This window comes from Felis catus, chromosome D2 (assembly GCF_018350175.1).
Source record: "Felis catus isolate Fca126 chromosome D2, F.catus_Fca126_mat1.0, whole genome shotgun sequence".
NCBI lineage: Eukaryota > Metazoa > Chordata > Mammalia > Carnivora > Felidae > Felis > Felis catus.
The window spans coordinates 43,327,995-43,354,345 of record NC_058378.1 but is presented as its reverse complement, the minus strand read 5'-3'; the positions used below and the strand labels follow the sequence as shown (position 1 = coordinate 43,354,345).

General features: G+C 39.7%; 1 long non-coding RNA gene across 3 annotated transcripts in view; it reads right to left on the bottom strand.

Moving 5' to 3' along the window:
* LOC111557097 overlaps positions 1-26,351 on the bottom strand; it is a 270,869-nt gene that overhangs the window by 115,517 nt on the left and 129,001 nt on the right. For 2 of the 3 annotated variants that reach the window (XR_006587058.1, XR_006587057.1), the window contains one exon: positions 21,251-21,349. This is a non-coding gene — a long non-coding RNA (uncharacterized LOC111557097). Of the gene's footprint in view, positions 1-5,886; positions 5,989-21,250; positions 21,350-26,351 lie in introns of all 3 variants that reach the window. The other variant, XR_006587059.1, reaches the window with a different exon arrangement.

Genomic DNA, 26,351 nt, shown 5'->3' with positions numbered 1-26,351 from the left:
CCTGTGTTGTAGAGAATATCCAGGGCACAGGGAAAGGTTCATTTTCAGGTTTGCTACTTAATGCCAAATTGCTTGCCAAAGTAATTTTACCAAATCAACCTTCCTCCATAAGTTTATAAAAATAAGCATTGCTCCACATTATAACCAATTATTTGTATCATTTGACATCAACTTTATTCACTTTTGCCATTCAGGAAAATATACATTGTTATCTGATATTGCATTTAATATGTCTTTCCTTAACACTGATGAGTGTGGGTATATCTTCATATGTTTATTGCCCTCACATTTCCTCTTCTGTAACATGACTATTTGTGTCTTTTGTTCATTATTTTACTCTGTGGACTTGCCTGATTCTTATTGAATTGGGGGAGTTATTTGTATGCTCTGGATACCAGTAGTTTGCTAGTTATATCTGTGAAAAGTAACTTCTCATAGTTTATATAATTTGTCTTTTTCCCCTATTTCTGGTCTGATAAGCAGGTCTCTTTATTTTATCGTAGTCACATTAATCAAGTATACAGTTTGGGCTTTTTTGTGTCTTGATTAAAAAATACTGCTCTATCTCAAAGTCGTAGAAATATTTTCTTACATTTCTTACTACAATTTTTTTAAGTATTTCCTTTCTGATGAAAGTATTTAATCCACCTAGAACTGAATTTTGTGAAATATATAAGATATGAATCTAATTCCATTTTCTATGTATATAACCAACTATCTGAACACAATTATGTTTTTAAAAGTCTGCAATATTGGCTCCATTACAGTCCGAGTTTGTTTTGTTTTGTTTTGTTTTGTTTTGTTTTGTTTCATTTCTGGACTTGGAGTCCTGTTTCTTGTTTTATTTATCTATTCTTTAACCAACAATACCGAATAGCTTTGTATCAAGTCATGATATTCAGTAGGGAATTTTCTATCAACTTTTTCATCCTGTTGAAATGTGTTTTGACTCTGCTTGACATCATTCTCTTAATAAGTTTAATAATCGTCTTGTTTAGTTCCAAGAAAAATCCTGTAAGGATTATTATTCAAATCAAAGGGGTCCTATTAGGGGAGATGGGAAATTGGCATTTAAAACTTATTGAGTCTCCTGGGGTGCCTACATGGTTCAGTCAGTTGAGCATCTGACTCTTAATTTTGGCTTACATCATGATCTCATGGTCAGTGGGTTTGAGCCACAGATAGGGAGGGCTCTGTGCTGACATTGCAGTGCCTGCTTGGGATTCTCTCTTTCACTCTCTCGCTACCCCTTCCCTGCTTGCTCTCTCTCTCTCTCTCTCTCTCTCTCTCTCTCTCAAAATACATAAATAAACTTGAAAAAAATTACTGAGTCTCCCCTGAACTTGATATATTTCTCCACCTATTTTAATTTTCTTTAATATAATAAAAACTTATAATTTCCTCATTAGAGGCCTTATATGCCCTTTGTTAAATTTATTCTTTGATTCGTTACATTTTTGGTTGTTCTTATTAAATTCAGCTTTTAAAATAATGACATTTTCTACTCTTTGTTGCTGGCATACATTAATACAATTTATTTTTGGATGTAAAATTTAATCTTAACAAATTTCAACTCATTCTTATTATTTATATACTTGCCTTTAAAATCTTTAGGGTTAGCTGTATTTACATTCATATCATATGCAAATACTAACAGTTTTCTTCTGCTTTATAAGTTTTTCTTCTTTTCTTGTCTTATTGCACTAGCTAGGACCTCTGGAACAAGACTAAAAGCACAGATTACTTCTGAATGTAAAGAGAAATTTTTTAGACTTTCACACTGAATAAATTCTATGCAGTAAGTGGTTTACAGATACCCTTTACTTGATTCAAAAAGTTTCTTTCTATTACCATTACTCTTGATTTTTCTAGGTTGGTTTTTGGGGGTTTTCTTGGTTTTTGTTTTTTTTTGTTTTTTTTTTGTTTTGTTTTGTTTTGTTTTGTTTTTTTTACTAAATGCATGTGAACATTATGGATAGAGTCTATCTATTAACTTCCTGTTCTTCTTTAATTCTTTAATGTGGTGGAATACAGTAATAACGATCTAATGTTAGGTCATCAATGTTTTCCTTGGACAGTTCATATCAGACATGATACATTATCTTTTTGTATACTATATATTCATTTAAAAATTTTTTAAGATTTTGTATCTATATTGATGAGTAAGATTCGCCTATAATTTTCTTTCTTGTACTGTCATAGGTTTTTATTTTTCTTATCAAATAAGATTAGGTTATCTAGTAGAATTTGTATACTATTAGAATAGTCTTATTACTTGTATGTTTGTTACAATTCAAATGTAAAAAACCATCTTGGTCTTTTGTGGTTGCTGCTTTTGTTATTGTTGCTTTTGTTTTTTAAGAGGGAAGACTTTTTTAACCTCTGGTTATATTGAGTTGGTTGTTTCTCGGTTCGATTTTGATAAATTACATTTTCTAGTAACTTTGTTTTGATTTTCAAATCTATAGACAAGTCCCATTTGTGCCTAACTTATAACTTTTAATCTCTGTTATACATTTAGGCATGTCCTCTTTTTATTCTTAATATTGCTTTTCCATTTAATTCTTTATTTGATCTTTCTGAACAGTTTTCAAGTGATCTTCTCAAAGAACTAGCTTTGCACTATATTTCCTTTTTTTCTGTTCTTTTTTGTTTTTAGTCTGTTATTCACGTTCAAATTTCTTAAGTTGGATTCTTACTTTACAGGTTTTCAAGTTTCTCCTTTTCCTAACATAAGCTTGAATCCACTTCTCTGTATCCCACAGACTTTGATATTCAGTGGTTTTATAATTTTTCCATTCTAAGTATTTTCCAGTATTCATTAGGATTTTATTTTTGACCTATGAGTTATTTAGAAGAGTATGTTTTTAATTTCTTAACATGTTGGACTTTTTTAGTAAAAAAAAACACTTTTGAAACCTATTATAATTGCATTATTAATAGAAAATATGATCTGTGTACTAATCATTCTCTCACATTTGTTAAACCTTGAGTAATAGGAATGATTTTGATAATTATTACATGTGTTTGAAAAAATGCATATTTTTCAGTTACTGAGTACACAGTTCTATACTTCTCCATTAGACCAAGCTTGCTAATTGGGTTATTTGAATCCTCAGTATTCTAATTACGCTTGAACATTTTTTGTGTGTTTGGCCTTGAACTACCTGGTTATACAATTTTAGGGTAATTGTTTACACAGAGGAGTGTTCTCAAACTGGCTGCATTATAATCATTAGTGAAATTTTTCAAAATCAGACACATGTTGCCTGCCCTCATTTAATTGAATGTTTCTCCAGTAAGACCTAGGAAACCACATTTTTAGTGGGTTTTTTTTTGAGGGTCAACATTTGCCATTTATTTTTTTCCCTTTTTTAAATATAAATTTTAGTTAGTTAACATACAGTGCAATATTGGTTTCAGGAATAGAATTCAGCGATTCATCACTTACATGCAACACCCAGTGCTCATCACAAATGCCCTCCTTAGTACCCATTACCCATCTAGCCCATCTTCCACCCACCTCCTTCCATCAACCCATAGTTTGTTCTCATCAAGAGTCTCTTGTGGTTTGTTTCACTCTCCTCTTCCCTCACCTTCCAATATGCTCATCCATTTTGTTTCTTAAATTCGACATGAGTGAAATCACATGGTATTTGTCTTTCTCTAATTGACTTATTTCACTTAGAATAATACATTCTAGCTCCGTGCACGTCATTGCAAACGGTAAGATTTAATTCTTTTTGGTGGCTGACTAATATTCCACTGTCTATATATACACCACATCTTCTTTATCCATTCATCAGTCAGTGGATATTTGGGCTCTCTCCATAGTTTGGCTATTGTTGATAAAGTTGCTATAAACATTGTGGTGCATGTACCCCTTCAAATCTGTGTTTTTGTATCCTTTGGATAAATACCTAATAGTGCAATTGCTGGATCATAGGGTACTTCTATTTTTAGTTTCTTGAGGAACATCTATACTGTTCTCCAGAGTGGCTGCACCAGTTTGCATTCCCACCAACAGTTCAAGAGGGTTCCCCTTTTTCCACATCCTCGGCAACACCCGTTTTTTCTTGTGTCGTTATTTTAGTCATTTGACAGGTATAAGGTGGTATCTCATCATGGTTTTGATTTGCATTTCCCTGATGATTAGTGATGTTGAGCATCTTTTCCTGTCTGTTAGCCACCTGGGTATCTCCTTTGGTAAAGTGTCTATTCATGTCTTTTGCCCATGTCTTAACTAGGTGTTTTGTTTTTTGGGTTCTTTAGATTTTGGATACTAACTCTTTATCAGATATCATTTGCAAATATCTTTTCTCATTCTGGAGGCTTTTAGTTTTGTTGATTGTTTCCTTCACTGCACAGATTTTTATCTTGTTGAAGTCCCAATAGTTCATGTTTGCTTTTGTTTCCCTTGCCTTCAGTGACATGTCTAGTTAAGAAGTTACTCCAGCCAAGGTCAAAGAGGTTGCTGCCTATGTTATCCTCTAGGATTCTGATGGTTTCCTGTCTCACATTTAGGTCTTTCATCCAGTTTGAGTTTATTTTTGTGTATGGTGTAAGAAAGTGGTCCAGTTTCAATCTTCTTCATGTTGCTGTACAGTTTTCTCAACACCATTTGCTGAAGAGATTTTTTTCCCCCTTTGGATATTCTTTCCTGCTCTGTCAAAGATTAATTGACCATATAGTTGTATGTATTCTATCTGTTCCATTTATCTATGTGTCTGTTTTTGTGCTAGTACCATACTGTCTTGATGACTACAGCTTTGTAATATCACTTGAAATCCAGAATCATGATGCCTCCAGGTCTGTTTTTCTTTTTCAAGATTTCTTTGGCTATTCAGGGTCTTTTGTGGATCTATACAAATTTTAGGATTGTTTGTTCTAGCTCTGTGAAAAATGTTGGTGGTATTTTGGTAGGGATTAAGTTAAATGTACAGATTGCTTTGGGAAATATAGACATTTTAACGATGTTTGTTCTTCCAATCCATGAGTATAGAATGCTTTTCCCTTACTAGGCATCTTATTGTCTTTGGTGCAATTGTAAATGGGATCTATTTCTTGATTTCTTTTTCTGCTGCTTTATTATTGGTGTGTAGAAATGCAACAGATTTCTGCACATTGATTTTGTATCCTACAACTTTGCTGAATTCGTGTATCAGTTCTAGCAATTTTTTGGTGGAGTCTTTTAGGTTTTCCATATAGAGTATCATGTCATCTGCAAATAGTGAAAGTTTAACTTCTTCCTTACTAATTTGGATGCCTTTTGTTTCTTTTTGTTGTCTGACTGCTGAGGCTGAGATTTCTAGTATTCTGCTAAATAGTAATGATGAAAGTGGACATCCTTGTCTTGTTCCTGACCATAGGGGAAAGGCTCTCAGTTTTTCCCCAATGAGGATGATATTAGCTGTGGGTCTTTCATATATGACCTTTATGATGTTGAGATATGTTCCATCTATCCCTACTTTGTTGAGGGTTTTTATCAAGAATGGATGTTGTATTTTGATCTGTATTTTTATTGTATTTTTTATTTTAAGTTTATTAATTTATTTTTGAGAGAGAGAGAGAGAGAGAGAGAGAGAACACACAGAAGGACAGACAGAGAGGGAGAGAAAAGATCCCAAGCAGGTTCCATACTGTCAGCAGACAGTCTGACGCAGGGCTCGAACCGTGAGATCATGACCTGAGCCAAAAGCAAGAGCTGGACGCTTAACAGACTGAGCCACCCAGGCACCCCAGAAACTGCATTTTTTTAAAGGCCCCATGCAATGATAATGAAAGGCTCTATGGGATTATAATCAGGATCAAGTAGCTCTGTTTTTTGTTTGTGGGATTTCACTTCATTATATTCCTACTGATGACTTACAAAATAAATTCACTTACCTATTAAGAGCCAGTCCTTTCATGAATCTATGCAGTGGGCAAGAGATCACTAACATCTTTAAGACAGGTATAAATAACTGTGACTCATGACCGTGCAACTTCCTGAGAAGACGAGAAAAAGGAAATGTAGTCTAAGAATAAATACCATAGACAAAACCTAGTCCTAGGTCCTCAGGAGATTAGTAGGAGACTCTCTCCCCTCACAATGCCTTACTGCTCATAGCAAACACAGGACACTAGTTTGCCAGGGGATAGCAGAAAGTGTTCCTTCAACAAACCCCTCCAGAAGGGGACTGAGTGTAGACAGTCTATTATGGTGCAAGGACCAAAGAAACATTGTAATGACTTGAGAGCTTGTTAAAAATGCATAATCTCATGCCTCACCCTAGACTTCTGAACCAAAATCAGAGTTTCACATCTCCAGATAATTTTTACGTGTATTCAAGTTGGAGATACATTTTAGAAATGGACAGATTCTGCATCTCTAGAAAGCTCCTCAATAATGTCAATAATGCTGGTACCAGCCACATTTTAAATAGCAGGGTTCATATGATAGGGAATGTAAACAGGAAAGAAACCCCTAAAACCATTCAGGGATGCCCATTCCCCACTAATGGCATCGAGGATGCTATGTGTGCTGAGGATGTTTATAAAACTCACACACACACACACACACACACACACACACACACCACACACACACACACACACACACACACACACTGCATCCCAAAAATTTAGCATAATTTGCAAGTGCACAGAACACTGTCTCTGTCAACCAGCAAAGGCATACAATTACTCAAGGGAAAAACACTGGAAAAAATTAGAACTGCTCACCTTCTTTGTTGTTTTCTCCATGCACAACAGTCTGCTCATATCTGTAGGACTCAAATTCATTAATTCTCCTCCACAAATTTTCATGGACAGACCACAGCCTCCTGCCCTTTCCTACCTTCCATTTGTCATTCCATTGTCTATTATCTTAAACAACCACAACTGGGGAAGGAATCCATGGAGACCGTATTGTCCTATTTAAATGAGCAACATATTTTCAGTTTGTATTTTTTAGGATTTAGCAACATACACATAGGCAGCCCTCACTAGAAAACAGCTCTGCCTGGTTGATCTCAGTATGGAAGGCAGACAGAGAGGAACTCAGACCTTCCCTAGGGTCAGAGTGCAGGCAAAGGCTAGCAGGAACTAGCCTTTTGCCAAAGCTCCCCAGTCACTCCTGGTGGAGGTGAAGTTCATCTCTCATAGATTTTTCAGGGAGGACTGTGAATGGAGTATTCCCTAAGTTTCTGAATATTTTAAATTGTTGTGTATAGCTCTGATACTTCGAGAACAGTTTGTCTGGACATAAAGTCCCTGGCTATCTCTTATCTTTCCTTGCCTTTCTCGAAAATGACGTTCCTTTTTGTTCATGCTTCATGGGTTGCTGGAAAGAAATTTGATACCACTCTGATTCCCTTTCCTTCATCAGTTATATGATCTTGTTTGCCTGGAGGCCGAGAGTTATTTTTTTTTCTCCTTATCTTTAAAGTCTAAGTTTCACCAGGATATGTCCCTGAGCTGATCATTACTGATCAACTTTCCAAACATACAGCGTAATGTTTGCTATAGAGAGCTTTTTTTTTTTACAGTTTTTTTTTAGATTACAGTTTTAAGTATTAGTTTCATCCCAATCATGAAATTTTTTCTTGAGACATTCCAATATTCGGTACTTTGGATCTTCTTGTGTTTTCCCTTATTGTTCTGACCTCTTTCTTAATTACATTTATTTCTTTCTTCTATTATTTTAGTACATTATCCTCTGTGGACATATAATTCAGTTTTTTATTTCTTACATTATTCATCCTTTTCCTTCAAATTTTTTCCTAAATTTGATCAAGTGTCATTTCACTTTTGTCGTTTTAAATTTTTTTGGTTCATGTCTGAGTTTTTAATTTTGAGTCAAAATTTTAAATTTTGAATCAAAGTGTTCTTTAATCTCTCAAAGTGTTTCTTTAATACTATTTAATTCCTGTTGTAGCATCATGTTACCATTCTCGTCTTTCATTTTCATCATAGGGAATTATTTTTATTGGCTTAATAATATGCATTTGGACTTTCTAAATTTTTTTGGAGTTGTTTTGCAAATGCTTTTAATTTTCTTTCATTTAAGAATTTCTTCTGTTTTTCTAGATCAGCAATTGACCTCCATCTATACAGGGAGTTGAAACTCTCTTTCAAAGAGTCATTTTAGAATGACTCTTTAATTTTAATTTTCTTTCATTTAAGAATTTCTTCTGTTTTTCTAGATCAGCAATTGACCTCCATCTATACAGGGAGTTGAAACTCTCTTTCAAAGAGTCCACTGGGCTTCTTAGTTCAAGAGAATACTTCCCTCTCTTGGCACAGAGAGTACAATTTCTTTGGGGGTCGAGTCCTAAGAGGTTAGAGTATTTTCTAGCTCATTGATTTACTTTTATTTGTATAGCATGGTTTATTTCCTCTATTTGCTTCCTTCTTCATCTTTACCACCAAGCCACCCAGAAATATCCGTCCCTTTCAAGGGACCTGCAAAAATAGAGCCTTCCCAGGACCGCTGCTCTGGCTTTCTACATGCTCAAGTCTATGTATTTCACTTCTTTGGTAGCTTAACTTATGAAGACTCACACCTGTTCCTGAAATTTCTCACTTATGGTAAAACCCCCTTTCTGGGAGTAATTTTACCAAAACCTCACCACTGCTGGGATCCTCTACACTCCATCCTTTCTGTTCAGTCTCTCCCTGTCCACACTGGCTTCCCCTCCAGGGCATTTACTGTGGGTATTTATTTCTCCATTTACATTGAATTCTCTCTCTGAATTGTGCTTCTAAGTAACTCATGGGTCAAATAAGTCGAAATGGAAAATTAGTATTTTGAAAAAAATGAAGATGAAAACACAATATTTGTGGATGTGGAATGCAACAAAGGCAGTACTAAAGGGGATGTTTCTATCACTAAACAGTGATATTTTAAAAATAAGTCTCAATTCAATGACCACAGCTTCTCTCTTAACAACTAGAAAGAGAACAAATTAAATGCAAAGTAAACAAAAGAAATAATAAAAATTCAGTTGAAATCAGTGGAAGAGATAACAACAGAGACAAATCAATGAAACTACATCCAGAATATAGAAATAAAAAAAATATTTCCTTTATATTGGTTAATTCAAAACAGGCCAAACATGTGAATGGATATCACACCAGAGAATATATATGATGGCAAATAAGTGCAAATACATTAGCCAATAGTCATTAGCTCAACGTCATTAGTCATTAAGGAAATAAAAATTAGAACTACAAGAAGATGGGGCACCTGGGTGGCTCAGTTGATTAAGCCTCCAACTTCAGCTCAGGTCATGATCTCCCAGTTCATGAGTTCGAGCAGAGCCTGGAGCCTGCTTCAGATTCTGTGTCTCCCTCTCTCTCTCCGCCCCTCCCCTGCTCACTCTCCAGCTCTCTCAAAAATGAATAAACATTAAAAAAAATTTTTTTAAAGAGCCACAAGAAGATTCCACTATGCACACCTATTAGAAACTCTAAAATTAAAAGACTGACCATAAAAACTATTCTCAGGAATTTGGAGAAACTGGAACTCTCATTCATTGCTGGTAGGAGTGTAAAATGGTGCAAACACTTTGTAAAACAGCTTGGTAGTTTCATGAGTTAAAGATACAGCTATGATATGATCAAGCCATTCCACTCCTAAGTATTTATCCAAGAGAAATTAAAGCATTAACCCATATGAAGTCTTGGACGTTAATGCTAACAATTACTTTCTTTGTTGTAGCCAACAACTAGAAACAATACAAATGTTCACCAACAGAATAAAGAAATTGGTGTATGCCCCTGTGATAGAATACTACTCAACAATAAAAATGGGAAAAAATTAATACACATAACATAGATGAGTCTCAAAATAATTATAGTGAGTGAAAGAAGCCAGACAAAAAAGAGTGCATCCTAGAGGATTCCTTTTATATTTAAATTCCAGAAAATGCAAACTAATTTACAATAACAGAAAGCAGATCAATGGTTGCCTGTGGATGTGGAGTTGAAAAACCCAGAAGCTAATTGGAATTAGCAATGAGCACAAGGTAGCATTTGGGGATGATGGACACATTCACTATCTTAATTGTAAAATGTTTCACAGTTTCACAGGCATATACATCTATGCAAGTTATAAAATTGTACACTCTACATATGTGCAGTTTACTGTAAATCAAGCTACCCCAATAAAACCATTTAAACATTTGAAAATATAATACCACTCACACTAATGTTGTAAATATAAATAAAAAAGGGACTTAAGTGGGAACATTACTGGTACAAGTGAACTTGCTCATGCAGTGATTTAGCTAAGGACCTAAAAAATAAACTACGATGAAAGAAATACGATGATGAATATCTGAAATTGGAATTGATTGAACCAATAACTTTATTAACACCTAATTCTTAGTGTGTTATCCACACAAAATAGGTTTGGGAGGTGTGGGTGGAGGGCACACCCATACATACACCCATACACCTACACAAATTTCTAACATTTTTGGCAAAGGATATGGACCTTAAAAGAAGCACAGCAGTGACCTGAGACAGACACAGGCATAGCCCATCATGATGGATTCTTCTCTTGTTCTTGGGGCCTATGTCTCCAGTAACACTTGTATGTCAGGGAGGGCCCCAGCCAGAAGTGCAAAGATGACAGTTCTTGTTTTTGCCACTTTTTCTTTTTTCTTTTTTTTTGGGGGGGGGGGGCTTCCATTGCCATCCAGAACAAATCCACACAATGAGACACTTTTCCCTTTTTTGAAGGAAATATATTTTTACAAATATATTTACACTCTTGTCATTGCTGAACCAAATTAAGCAAGGCTTGCAATTGCAAGGCCACATCCTCATCAAGGTTAGAAAGAGGAAGCATCGCCAGCGGTCCTCTCTCTCCTCGCCTTCCTCCAGCTGCCCAGGGACCCAGAAAAACTCACTGCAGCCATGAGAAAACCATGGTGATGTGAAGCCATTAATGCCTTGGGTTTGTTTTCAAAAGTGCAATATCTTCTATGGAACAATAACAATAATAATGCTTAGTGTCCCAAAATCAATTTTGTCACTTAAGTCATGTAAGAAACCAAAAGAAAAAAAGGCATTTTTCTTTTTCTTTTTTTTTTATTATATGAAATATATTGTCATATTAGTTTCCATACAACACCCAGTGCTCATCTGAAAAGATGCCCTCTTCAATGCCCATCACCTACCTTCCCCTCCCTCCCACCCCCCATCAACCCTCAGTTTGTTCTCAGTTTTTAAGAGTCTCTTACGCTTTGGCTCTCTCTCCCACTCTAACCTCTTTTTTTTCTTTTTTTTTCCTTCCCCTCCCCCATGGGTTTCTGTTAAGTTTCTCAGGATCCACATAAGAGTGAAACCATATGGTATCTGTCTTTCTCTGTATGGCTTATTTCACTTAGCATCACACTCTCCAGTTCCATCTATGTTGCTACAAAGGGCCATATTTCATTCTTTCTCATTGCCCACGTAGTACTCCATTGTGTATATAAACCACAATTTCTTTATCCATTCATCAGTTGATGGATATTTAGGCTTTTTCCACAATTTGGCTATTGTTGAGAGTGTTGCTATAAACATTGGGGTACAAGTGCCCCTATGCATCAGTACTCCTGTATCCCTTGGGTAAATTCCTAGCAGTGTTACTGCTGGGTCATAGGGTAGGTCTATTTTTAATTTTTTGAGGAACCTCCACACTGTTTTCCAGAGTGGCTGCACCAGTTTGCATTCCCACCAACAGTGCAAGAGGGTTCCCGTTTCTCCACATCCTCTCCAGCAGCTGTAGTCTCCTGATTTGTTCATTTTGGCCATTCTGACTGGCGTGAGGTGATATCTCAGTGTGGTTTTGATTTGTATTTCCCTGATGAGGAGCAACGTTGAGCATCTTTTCATGTGCCTGTTGGCCATCCGGATGTCTTCTTTAGAGAAGTGTCTCTTCATGTTTTCTGCCCATTTCTTCACTGGATTATTTGTTTTTTGGGTGTGGAGTTCGGTGAGCTCTTTATAGATTTTGAATACTAGCCCTTTGTCCGATATGTCATCTGCAAATATCTTTTCCCATTCCGTTCGTTGCCTTTTAGTTTTGTTGATTGTTTCCTTTGCTGTGCAGAAGCTTTTAATCTTCATGAGGTCCCAATAGTTCATTTTTGCTTTTAATTCCCTTGCCAAAAAAAGGCATTTTTCAAAGCTGTATTCCATATAAGGGCCAAAGGGTACACACTGCACTATTTATGGATAAGACTCTTGTGATTAACACAGAATTGATGACAACTATATTACACTCACAGAGAATCAGAACAGCTTTTTGGTAACTTTTCTATCACAAATACCACCACTTATAATAGTACATATGCATCTTTACTATTAGATGAAACTGCTGAGTTGCAAAGGATGAACTGGTTCTTGGCATACATGTAGTGTTTATAACGGAGGAATGCTTGACAAATCCTTGTGTTCTTTTAGAAGACATAGTTGTTTGCATAAATGATTATTTTAGGAGATGCGTAGAGGTAGAAAAAGTGTCTTGGACTTAGTATTACGGAATTTAAAGATGCCAGCCTTCCTTTCCTTAAAAAAAAAAATCAGGATATAATAAAAATTATAGGAAATAAAATAAGAAGACATCCTCTCTCTGATCAAGAAAAATATGAAATAAAAAATAGTGAGTTTGCCTCTTAAGCAGAGAATCAGCTTCCATAATAGGGAAATTGTAAAGAGTCTAAAGTACTTTGTTTGTTCAGGCCCCATGTTATAAATTGCTTTGCTTTGCTGATAAGAAAAGCTAGGAATTCAGAATATTCATGATCCAGGAAACCAAACAAAAACCTGCCTGTGAACTAATCAGGCTGAGACAAATATGTAAGACTAAAATGTGATTCTGTTCAATCATAAGTGACAAATTCCCTAAGTTGTGTTTTTCTGTCATTCAATATAAAGAGATAAGTATTTTCTTGTCAATTTTACTAATTAAGACCATTACATCTACAATGCAATTTTTATCCTTCAGTGTCAAGAGAATTGCTAGGAAATCACAGGAACGTTTTCACAGGAAAAGCGGAATGTGAGTTCAGGAGGGCCGCCTCCTTTTTTATCTCCCCTTTCATTCGCATCGCAGAGCCATCACCAATGCATTTGTCTGTCTTTCTTTACTCCAGAAGGCTAGAAAGAGTTAGAGCAGAGTCTGGCGTAGAGGTTAGCTATCAGAATCAGTCACCTGTCTTTTGCCCAAGAGTTAAAAAATTACTAAAGGCATCCTGACACCACCAAAATCGAAATATGCACTTGAAGTGCCCACCGTAGCGCCCCCTAGGCGTTACGCATTATGCAAGAATTTGTGCTTAAACACCTGTCCTCACATTGCTACATTCTTAGAGAAAGGCTGAGGTAAATATCATTTCCTGATCTGGATTCTTTCTCGAAGAAAATACGGATTTGATTATGTCAGCCCATAAGTACATGCCTGTTTAGTATTCTACATGAGGAAATGAACAAGGTACATGATTCTGTTTTCTAAGGAGAAAGACGCACACACAAGTCTTCAAAATGAAAGATGTGATAAAAGCAGTGTTTTCACGGCACTGATAATGCCAACAAAGACGACTGCTATGACTTCAGGTGACTTAGTCAACTGGCATATCTCAGTGATAGAGTCAGTTATCTCAAATACCCTGAACCTAGCATGTCAGTGCTGAAATAGCTGATGTTTAATGTGGAGAATGATATACCCAGGAACTCCTAAGGAGACCAAAGTGTGATGCAAGCCACTTGATCACCAAGAGTCAGACTCTCCTTGAATATCTAAGTATCTCTTTTTCTCAAAGCTGGAGGGGGTGGGGAATGATGATGCCATTTTAAAATTATATCTCAGTTCTGCAGTAGAACGTGACAGAGCTGAGCAAAACCAACAAGTGGGTTAAGAATGCATTGACCACTCCCTTTCCCATTAAAACTCTGAACCTTCCAGTACTTGCAAGTGATATACTTACAGAGAAGGATACAACTGCAGGATTCATTCATTGAACAAACTTAATGAGTGTCTACCATTTACCAGACACTTTCCAATGTACTTGTGATACAGCAGTGAACAAAACAAATAAAAACCTCCACCCACAAGGACCTCACATTGTAGCGTGTGTATGGAGGAGAAGATTTAGGGAAGAGAAACAAAAAACATAGTAAATAAGTGAAAACATAATAAATTAGAAGGTGATCACTTCTATGGTTAAAAAAACTGCTGAGCAGAAGTTAACTAGGAGTCAGGAATGCCTGCTAAGAGGGTGGTGGGGAAAATGGTGCAGGTTTCAATCTAAAATAGAGTGATCTAGGCAGGGCCTGGGTGGCTCAGTCGGTTAAGCATCCGACTTCAGCTCAGGTCATGATCTCACGGTCTGTGAGTTCAGGCCCTGCATGGAGTTCAGACTCCATGCTGACAGTTCAGAGCCTGGAGCCTGCTTTGGCTTCTGTGTCTTCCTTTCTCTCTGTCTCTCTATCTCTCTATCAAAAATGAATAAACATTAAAAAAACATTAAAACTGGGTGGTCTAGAGGTACCCGGGTAGCCGAAACTCTTGGTTTCGGCTCAGGTCATGATCTCACAGTTCACGGGATCGAGCCCCATGTCAGGCTCTGCACTGCCAGCACAGAGCCTGCTTGGGATTCTCTCTCTCTCCCTCTCTGCCCCTCCCCTACTTGCTCGCATTCTCTCTCAAAATAAATAAGTATACTTTAAAATGGGGGGATCTGGGGTGCCTGGGTGGCTCAGTCGGTTAAGCGTCCAACTTCAGCTCAGGTCATGATCTCGCAGTTTGTGAGTTTGAGCCCCACATCGGGCTCTGTGCTGACAGCTCGGAGCCTGGAGCCTGCTTCAGATTCTGTGGCTCCTTCTATCTCTGCCCCTCGCCCACTTGTGCTGTCTCTCTCTATCAAAAATAAATAAATGTAAAAAAAAAAATTTTTAATAAAATGGGGGTATCTAAGCAGGCCATATTGAGAAGATGACAACCAAGTAAAGACTAGAAGGAGGTAAGAAAGGGAAGTATGCTGACAATGGGAAGAAAGCAGAGGAGACAGCCAGTATGGAGACTAGGAGGAGGCTGTCTGGGTGCTGGAAAGGATAGAGGTGTGGAGTAGAGCCGCCGTGCATAGGGCCTCAGGAGACGAAGTCAGAAAAGTCGCTGAGGCTGGCCTGTGTCGATCTTCATAAAAACCCTGGCTTTCACTGTGAATGGAGACTCTGCAGGGTTTTTTAAAAATGACATAATATGGCTTAAATATCACACGAATCATTCTGGCCACTGTGTTGAAAGTTGTGCAAGAGAGGCAGGGAAAGAAGCAGTTAGAAAATTACTGGCAGACTTCAGGATGTTAACGGGCTGTTGAAGGCTGGAGCCCCAGAGTGGTAGCAGAGGAGGCGGAAGAAGTGTGGTACCCTGGATACACTCTGAAGGTTGAGAGCCAATGGCATTTCCTAAAGGAATGGATTTCACATATGAGAGTACAAGAGGGAACCTGATGGGGCTCAAGGCTTCTTTCCCTGAGCAGCCGGAAGACCAGATTTGCCATCAACTAAGATGGAAGAGATTCAGGAGCAGGCGGAAAGGAGTTCATGTTGGGCCTGTTGAGTGTGAGAGGCCCAAGTGGAGATGTTGAGCAGACTGCTGGATACGCAAATGTGAAGTTTGGAACAGAGATCTCAGCTAGAAATGTAAAAGTTGTTAGGATAGGGGCGCCTGGGTGGCTCAGTTGGTTAAGCAACTGACTCTTGATTTCGGCTCAGGTCATGATCTCATGGTCATGAGATCCAGCCCCACATTGCTCTCTCCATGCTGAGCATGGAGACTGCTTGGGACTTTCCCTCTCTCTCTGCCCCTTTCCCACTCATATGTGTGCTCTCTCTCTTTCTCAAAATAAATAAACTTTTTTAAAAAGTTGTTAGGATATAGGTGCTATTTAGTGCCAAGAGACTGGTAAAGGAGTGCCAATAAAGAGGGGATCAAGTACTGAGCCCAGGGCCATTCCAGCATTAAGAGGTGGGGAAAGGAAGAGGAACCAGGAGAGGAGATTGGGAAGAGTAGCCAGTGAGGTAAAAGAAAAACCAAATCATCTGGTGTCCCAAAAGCTGAATGAAGTAAGTGTGCAAGTGAGAATAGTGATGACCCATAAAATGTGGGAAATGTAGCAATGCCTCAGCCCTGTTTCTGTGGATAGGACTGTGACAGCATGCTTCATTCACACTGGCCCTTGCTTCAGGAATCAGCATCCTGACTTGCTACCCCTAACCAGTAACAAGGCCAAGTCTGCACTGGCAAATCGTACATCCATAGAACTTCAAGAATCCACCTGGACCAGGCTCATATCCCTTCAGATACTAAATACAAGGTGTTGAAACTCATTTTAGGCCGTATATTACAATGCTGGCCGCCTGTTTCGAGAGGAAAATTCCAGAGCTGGTTCATTTCCATAATCAGCCCTGACTCCCTCCTATTCCCCACGGACTATGTCACTAAGTCCAGCACGTAGCACATCCAAACCACTCAAGTTATGACATCTCATGAGAGGGGACTGTCTTATCACTTCATCTCACTAATCCCAGTGCTGCAGACTGTCCATGAGCATCTTGCCAAGTTGAACTAAACAACTGGTACTTTGATTATCATAGTTCTCTCTACTGTTATGGCAGAGGGGGAAATAGCTATACAAGAGGAATCTGCATTCCTTATATGACCTTGAGAGCAAAGAGTAAATTCACACTCCTATCTTGGTCTGTAATCAGTGAGGTTTCTAATGTAGAGACAAATAATTCAGGAAAGGCAGAAATATCCCCGAAGCAGGCTGGCATCCCCTCTTCCGTGTAAACTCACTCAGCACGTCTGCCTCCTTGGAAACAAAGAATGTCAATTTCACCCGGAAACCTAATGAGAGATGCCCAGATCTCCAGGAATGACACCTTTCACGCATCCTGGATTACATTTCTGGTGAGTCACCTCCCAGGAGTCACAACAGGGCCTGGAAGCTTGGCTCATTCTCAACCCCGAAGCCCACATCTACTTTCATGGAGCAGCACAAAGACACCATGGAGTGCAGCTGATTGCTTCAATAATCCAAGAGAGGCATTTCGGGCCTCTGATTTGAGGACATTGTTGTAAATGTCATTTGCATGGAGCAGAAAGAACTGCCTTCATTGCATCCCCAGCAAAACTCAAAGAAGAAAATCAGGGTTATGAAAATTGTTTGTCAGAGGATGGATGAATTCTGATTTAGCAAAAGGTATATGGTCCCTGAGTTCCAGCAAAGGCAAAGAGGAGACAGGGCCATAGTAAAGAAAAATATCACTTGGGTTACTCCCAACTAATAGGATCATATAAAAATGAAATGGAGAATAAAAGGACGTGATGTTGATGGATTATGATGAGAACTGAGTTAAAGAAAATAAGTACTTTAAATCATCCAATTCCCCAAATAACATTAGAAACCAGGGAACCAGATGTGTTCAAGCTTATCTGCACCAAATCTGAAAAACATTGGCAAGATTACTAACTGCAATTTCACAATGACATGATGGGGCCCCAAAAGCAATTCTGAAGACAGCTTGTCTCCTTGCAGAGATAACAGACTCAGACATAATCCAAGTTCCTTCAAAGGGCCAATTCAGGGGTCACAGCCAAGATCAAGTTTGTAATTATAATTTCACCTTCTGCTGGCAGAGAGAATTGAGTCAGAGGAGGCACTGCCCAGCGAGGAGCAATTTCCTCTTTAAAATGATGGTCATTAATAGAGTTTATAGGGAAGATGGCCACACCGTTGTTCTTTACAATGTTCTAATTTTGTGCTACCATATCGAGTAGTAAACCACAAAATTTAAGAAAATCTCAGCTAGGATCCTGTTGCCACAACTTAACAATCTTATAAATACCAACTAAAATACCCACAAGGGGAAAACACATATCTTCTTTTCATGCAAGTAATTTAGATTGTGTTGGTGAGTGCACTACACCCGGGCAACTCTTGAGAAAGAGCTGTTTAGACTTTTGCTGATGCTGTGCAGAAGCAGGACATGTGTTCTTGTCCTCATATGTCCTTGTGGTTAGGCCGGGAGGCTGTAGCACAGCTCCTACTGTGATGAGAGAGAGATCTTCCCTGCCCATCCAGGAAGGAAATATTCGCTCAGCATCTAAAGGTCACATGGCAGGCTTTACACTTGTAGAATCAAATTAGTAAACTTGTACTCGATTAGATGAACTCTCTTATAATACAGGTGGTAAAATTGAGAGCCAGACAGGTGAGTGACTCTCCCAAGACAGTCAATGAATGGTAGAGCCCCTGTCAAGTCTTATATACCAAACATCACGCTGCACTTTCTACTTGAATACATTTGATGTGAGTGATCATTCTGCCAGCCACCCATCTGAAGTGTCTGATATTAAAGGATATTAGAAGAGAGAGCTGCAGGGACAGATATCTGATGTGGGCTTACTATTTCCTGTTTTTATTGTACTAATTACCACCATCGCTGCAAATATACCAAGAAAGGGTTTCTTAGCATAATCTTTACACACAGCCACATATTATATTACTTTGGGGACATGTATAATTACTCCCCGCCCCCATTCAATCAGTGAGGCCAGGCAATATATGTGTCTTTCCACATCAGCATTGTGAGCTTCTTCGCCACAAGCAGAGATGTGATAATTACCACATGCAATCAGACGCCGAGCATAAAATGCAATTTTCAAATATTGCTGAAAACCAAATGTAGTGAAGTTTGCTACATTCTTATGAAACCAAACCTAACTGGAGAACTAACAACACTGGTTTCTGTTGACCTACTTATGATTTGACATTTGAAAGAAAGCAAGAAGAGTAGGATGCCCTGAACTCAGAAGTCAAGGAGGCACCAGTCTTTAACTCTCCATGTGGGGAATGAGAGTTTCAGTTGTTATTTGGCTGTCTAATGGGTGAGGCAAGACAGACTCAATTAAATATGCGCTTTCAGCTCTTTGTGTGCACCTGACGTGGTTCCCGAACACCAGGGCCTCAGTTCCCAGCCCAATTTGAAAATACCCATTCCTATCTTGTTATTAACAATACCCATGATAAGAGGGCTAAGTGTTGCTTCTGCAAATTGCAACTCAAAAATAGCATGTTTGGGTAACAATAAACAAATGCATACACACACACTTTCAATTGGAAATAAATGGTAATACCCAATCTTGGAACCAGCTCTTCTTCTGACTGTGGTTTCTGCCCTGACTATTGATTTGTGTTCTCAGAAAGTCAGATGCCAGCAGTTGGCCTCAGATGGCAAGTCAGTCTAACCAAAGACTATGATCCCTCATTCCTCAGCATCTGACATTTGAAGAGAGTGATATCTAATGAAGGTTTCTTTTCTGAGCAATCCCATTAAAGGGAAAGTATCCACCAGCCAGTCAGTATGGGTTCACAATACCAAAAAGCCAGGGGACCCAGTAGGAGCAGGGGAAATGTGAAGGGGAGGCCCCAAGGGACCAGCCACCCCACTGTGATGTAGATAAGGTTGTAGGACTGAGGCCCCCCTCAACAGCCTCAAATGAACCACCATAAGTGACTCTCCTAATCGTGTTTCTGCTCAACACTGGAGGGCCTCACTTTTTTCCTTTAATGTAGAGGGAGAGAAAAAAAGATCTGCCCTGTCAAAGCCACACAAGGGAATTCTCTTAAAATAAACAGCGAAACTTAACCGCAGGCTTTTCTTTCCATGGACATATTTTAAATGTATATAATGTTAGCTGGCTGCTGGAAAAATGACAAGTGTCTGTTTTCATTAGACTCCCCAAGTGCATAGATCTAATTGACAGCCTTTCGGAGGCATGGAGGAACTTCCAGCTTCGGGGTTTCCATGGTAACGTGTCCCATGGCTGGAGCTGCACTGCTCCAAGTCATCACTCACAGGAACCCACATTCTAGACACCCTGTTAAGTCGTCCAGGAATTCCAACATCCCAAAGTTTACCATATCCGATTTTCTAAGCAGGTCAAATGTCCTGCTTTGGGAGCTAAGCTTCCAATTCAGAACTCCAAGAATTCTTTGTTAAATTTATATGCCCTTCTTTTTTCCTTCCTTTCTGGCTCTGCAGCATACTTATTGTCCATGTTAAGGCTGTAAGTTTTAAATTGTCCTGGTGAACTCTCTTTCATCTCACTCCGATGAAATCACATTACACCCTTCTCTTCTGGGAGGTACCGCTTGCCACATTTAGTCACCTAAGATGAGGCATTTCAACCAACGCCAGGTTCACAGGCCCCCAGGCGAGGTGGAAGGGGGGCAGAAGCGAGGCGTCAGAGGCCCTCAGCCGAGGCGGGGTCCACGGGGGGCGGGGTCCACGGGGGTTGCGCTCCAGCCCATTCTCTACTTGCCCCACACCCACAGGCTGAGGGTCTATAGCACCCCAGAACGGTACCATTTTTCAAAAGCAAACAAAGAGGACATGCGCAGACCTCGCACTATGTAGCACACTTAAAACACCTTCTTTCATTTTATCCTCAGAGTTTGATGACAGAAATCTTATTAGTCCTAAATTATATTGAGCAAAACCAAGGTTAAGTACCCTGCTAAGGGCCACACCAACCATAAATGGCAAAGTCAGGATTTCAAAGTAAGTCCTCCAGCTGCCATGCCTGTGCTCTGCCCACCGTACTCACCAGCAAAAGAAACTACACAGACCCTTCGTGCCCTGACCCCTTCAAAGGGGAATGCCTGCTGGCCACAGAAAAGGTGGGTTCTGCTCTTAAAACCATCCAATTAGAGGAATTTCTCACTAACTACTACCTGTGCTGGGACGGGGGGGGGGGGGGCTTTGGCGTTTAAAAACTAATTGTCCCGGGGCGCCTGGGTGGCGCAGTCGGTTAAGCGTCTGACTTCAGCCAGGTCACGATCTCGCAGTCCGTGAGTTTCAGCCCCGCGTCAGGCTCTGGGCTGATGGCTCAGAGCCTGGAGCCTGTTTCCGATTCTGTGTCTCCCTCTCTCTCTGCCCCTCCCCCGTTCATGCTCTGTCTGTCTCTGTCCCAAAAATAAATAAACGTTGAAAAAAAAAAATTTTTTTAAAAAACTAATTGTCCCTTAAATGTGTATGTCGCCACCTTCTGGGCTGTGACACACCCAGGCTCCATATATTTCACCAAGACGAAATGACAGCCACCCTGGTTGTTCTTTGTACATAATGCTCTGTGTTCAAACAAGATGGTTTGGATCCGTGCTAATAGATTCTTATCAGTTAATTGAATCAGTCACTGTTCATTTACCTGGGCTCCTCTGATGGGATCTACAAACAGTCCTTCACAATCAAGATCTTCCGGAAATTAGATGGATACGTGAGTGGCTTCGTTCAAACTATAACATACCTACAATGGGAAAAGAATGTTCACGTCTCATATTCCTATGTGTGTTTGGGGCGGGGGGAAGTATTTGTTAAGCATAGAACTACGGTATGTTTAGGACTTATTCAGTGTCATTTCTCTTCATTGAAATATTGAGTCACTAAGGGCTTTGCCTTCATCATTTTTTTTAAATAAAAAAGATTTTAATACATAAGAGAAGTACATAAGTATGAAATCAGTGGTTGGATGAATTGGGGAGACTCATCAATAACTAACTGGTCCTCAGAAATGAGGATGTCTAGTGTATGGCCAAGCAAAGGGGTGTCACCATGAGTGATAGCTTAGCACCTCCCTTGTAATTGACAAATAACAGATAGTGATGAGGTTAAAGGCAAAAGGGCTGTAGACACAGAGGTTAGTGTCCAATGCTTTGAAATGTGACAGTTCGAATAGAGCAGGGGAAATATTTTTTAAAAAGAAAGAAGAAAAGAAGCCAGAAGACTATTTATTCTTTGTTTCCCCTTGGGGGCAAAGGGGCTTTTTCCAGGCTTTTTTCCAAGAATCCTATCTTTTTTCCTCCTTCTAACTAAATCATCTGGTCAAGAACATATTTCAAAATGTGCTCTCTCTAGTTTGAAATTCCAGCCATCCAGCTGCAACCGAATAGGAGGAGGCCTGGGGCAGGGGGAAGGGGGAGTACTTATAGGTTTAGAGCAGGAAAGCAGATAGAATCCACTCATTTATTCATTCTTTCAACAAATATTTATTCATTTATTACTCTGTGCCAGACACTGGGGAAAGAACAATAAACAAAATATTCCCATGGAACATACACAGTAGAAGAAGACATAGTAAACAGAAATATTTCTGTCAGATGGCCATAAGGAGTGAGTGGTGGAAAATAAAATAAGATAATGAGGAAAGGGTTTTTATTTTATCCAGGGATGCCACAAAGTCCTGCTCAATGAGAAGGCATTTGAACACAGACCAGAAGTGAAGAAGCAAGCCATCTGGATATGCAAAGTAGGAGAATACAGCAGAAGAACCCATGCAAAGGCCCTGAGGTGCTATCAGAGTTGGTCCTGTTTGAGCCAAGAAAGAGGGCCAAGGAGCTTGAGGGAAGTGACTGTGGGTTGCAGGCTGGGTTCCATAGGAGCAGACTCTCAGAATAAGGTGATCGTGTAGGAAGTATATGTAGGGCATGAGCTCGAATCAACACATATAAAAGGAAAGGGGAGGGAGCAGGATTAAACAAAAGGAGAAGTTGGACCATGTTGTGATCTTGACAGAGAACTCAGGCAGCCCCTCAGGGAGTTCTCAAGCTGGGATGGCCCTTCAGAGTTATCAGGCTCTATGCCCATTTATTTACCACTCATCACATGCAGGCTACCCCAGGAAGAGGGATGGCTTTGGGAGAAGCAGCTTTCTCCATTGCTAGAAAATTTCCACAGGGGCCTAGAGACTATAGGAAATATTTCTTTCAGTCCTGAAGAGGTGACCCCTCAGAGCATTCTCTACGCCAGGGAGGAGAGTGTTGAGGGGTAAGCACAGAAAACACACCAGTAACCAGATTATTTCAAAGCTGTGGGTAGAAATTTGGCTTACCATGGCACTCACTGGAGGATTTGAGGCAACTTAGATGCTAAAAGGATCATTCTAGACATTGGTCTGAGAACTGACTGTGAAGGAGGGGATATTAAGAATGACATCATTGGTATAGCACTTAAAGGAAACAAAATTTGCAAAAGAGAAAGAAAAGAGGTTTTCAATAAGGGCAGCAAAGTCCCACAAGATCACCAGGTGCTGTCGGGGAGCCCTGCCGTCAGCATAACAAAATGGAAGGGGAAGCAGAGAACACATCTAGACAGAGGACATGAGAACAAGGCTCAGCCATTCACCTCTGGAAAAGCATTGGAAGATCTTTCATGCAGATGAATCAGAGGTTCAAATAAAGTTTTTAGTGTGTTTGGGGCAAGAAAATAAAGAGGATTAGAGTCTCTTTGAGGGTTCTCGGGAGAGCTTAGAAGGTAGGTCATGGTGGCATTCAGGAAAGGTGAAATTCATCAAAGAGCTGTGAGAAAGAGAACGAGGCATTCTTCTGATTCAGGGCAGTGGTTCTCGGAGTCGGGTGTATCGTAACCAACCAAAGAGCGAACAGAGAACACAATGACCCACGGGAACTTCCACAGGCGTGGCCCTGGGCCTTTGTGTAGGTCCTAGTTTCCCAGGTGATGCCAGTACCCACAAAAATGAGAGAACCGCTGATTTGGGAGACTGCTGTATGTTAAGCCAGCATTTGGACGGGCTCCCCTCCCAGGGAGAAAACAACCAACAGACGTCACTGCCCTTTGGTTCCCATTCACAACCAGTGTCCATTGATATCCACGTATTATAGGCAGCATCTCTGTCCTCTACCAAAAGGTGGATTCATTACTATTTGAAAGAGCCTCCGAACTGATGAGTCTCCTTGGTGACTGCAGCAGGTGAGAGCACAGTCACAGAGCCTTTGTAGCTGAGTCTCTGTTGGCACAACCCAGGATCCACAGGTCCTACTCAGAGTAGAGGTCGGGCAGACCCCATTTTAAACCTTGAACACCTTCATAGAGAAACATAAAATAGAATGGGCTACAGATGTCCTCCAATCATGAAGCAACCAGGGGACACAAAGTGAAATTTCTCCTTAGTTTTTGACTGGAAAGCAAAGCTCAAGCAACCTGACTCCTAAGCAGAGAGGCTTGGAACAGGCCCTATAGACCCTCCTTCCATGTTATAATTAGAGTGACAGACTCCAGAGGTCCAGGAAAGAAGAACAGTGACAGCCGACTAATCCCCTCTGTTCCAGGAAAAAAGTAACACCCCCACCTGGTGGTGCCATGGGTCTCAGGCTGCCTAAAGGGATTTTTCAAATAGGAATGCAACTTTTTTTTTTTTAATCAACAAGGGGTGGAAGGGGACATGAACATTTATGACAGATCTAATTTCATTTTCAGAAAACTTGTAAAGATTGACCCAAGGTCTACACTGCCTCAGTCAAGCCACCATGGATAAGTAAAGCTTACAGAGAGGCAAGCTTCCACATAAAGTCTCAGAAATATGTCCAGCAATTTTCCAACCGATTGAAAGAACAAGGCTTCATTCAGAAGACTAAAAGCTGAATTAGAGCACTGCTGCTTCAGCAACTATTTGATAAATAGGTAAAGAAAGGATCCAATAGAGAACAAAACCAAGATGAACGTGAACAGAGGGCTTGCTAATATACTATACATCAGTAAATATACCATACTAATTTTTAAACAAAATTATATTAAAAGTGGAACAACTTAAGTCACAGGCTAAATTAATAAAGAATGGAAAAGGAGAAGTTACAGAAAGAAGCCAAAATGCAGGAACTTTTCATATTCCATCAAGAATTTAAAATATTGCGTTTCACTACACCTGGATGGTTACATAAGAGTGCTCCTCCTTGCCTTCAATCACTTTAATTGTTAAAAGCAAGGATATTTATGCTCCAACTTTTACTGAGAATAAAGAAAACAGGGCCCTTGCAACAAAAAGATCAGATAAAAGAAAAATAATATGAACGTATGCTGGGGGGGGAGTGGGGGGGTGGGGAGGGGAACAACTGAGACCGTGGAAAGGAAGGAAGTTGCATAGGTAGGGAAGGATGTGCTCCATAGACGAAGGCAGCCCAACAAATAGGAAACCCACAGAAAAGCCCAGGCCAGTGGCTGCGAGTGCAGGAAGGTGGCACTGAAGGAACTGCTAAAGGGCCCGTTAGCCGCAATCCCCCTGCTGAGACGCCCAAGCCTGTAGGTGATGCACCCACCACCCCAAATGCTCAGAGACTCTGGAGTATGCCCAAAGCAGCTTTGCTATACACATACATAGAATGGCTTCAGCAAGGCCTTTGATGGTTATTATCTATACAGTCTTCACCGCATATCTCTGAAGAAGGTCACATGCGGATTAGGATAGGAATTGGGTTTCCAACCCAGCCAATCTTATGATAAAGCTCCCGTTTAACTTTTAACTTTCATGATTTACTGTATAATATAGATGAGGAAAAGAAAGCAGAGCACAATAACTGCAAACTAGGTGGCTCAGTCGGTTAACCATCCAACTCTTGATTTCGTCTCAGGTCATGACCTCATGGTTTGTTCGATTGAGCCCCATGTCAGGCTCTGTGCTGACAGTGCAGAGCTTACTTGGGATTCTCTCTCTCCCTCTTTCTCTTCCTCTTCCCCCGCTCTCCCTCTCCCTAAATAAAATAAACATTTTATGAAAACAATTTTTTAATGTTTATTTTTTGAGAGAGACAGAGATACAGAGCATGGGCAGGGGAGGAGCAGGAGACAGAATCTGAAGCAGGCTCCAGGCTGTGAGCTGTCAGCACAGAGCCCAACACGGGGCTTGAACTCACAAACCATGAGATCATGACCTGAGCCGAAGTCGGACGCTTAACCGACTAAGCCACCCAGGCACCCCCACCAAAAAAAACACAATTTTTAAAGTAGCTAAACTTACAGGATCCTGACCCAGCAGACCACGTTTGTAAAATTAGAACATTAGATGATTCTGTTACAGTACAAAAGCAGAAATAATGACGCTAAGCATTCCACTTAAAAATCTTAGGGGGAACCAAAGAGGAAAATGACACAGACTAATAACATAACAAAGTACGCATAAACAAATAGAGAAATAGTAAAATGTAAAACCTGCTTCCCTGGAAATACTAATAAAAGAGACAAACTTGTGCTGAAACTAATTGAGACAAAGAGAGAAAAGCATAAATCATCAACATTTGAAAGAAGGAGAGAGATGTAGCTAGCCATGGACAAGAGACTGTTTTAAATTATAAGTGAATACCCTACGCACTTGTAAAATTATGCCATTGAAAAACTCACTGAAAAGGATAATTTCCCGTAAGACCATAAAATACAAAAATTGACACAATAAGTAGAAATCTGAAGAGGCTGCAAGATTGATAGATAAATTGGAAAAATTTCAAGGGATTACTCAGAGAAAG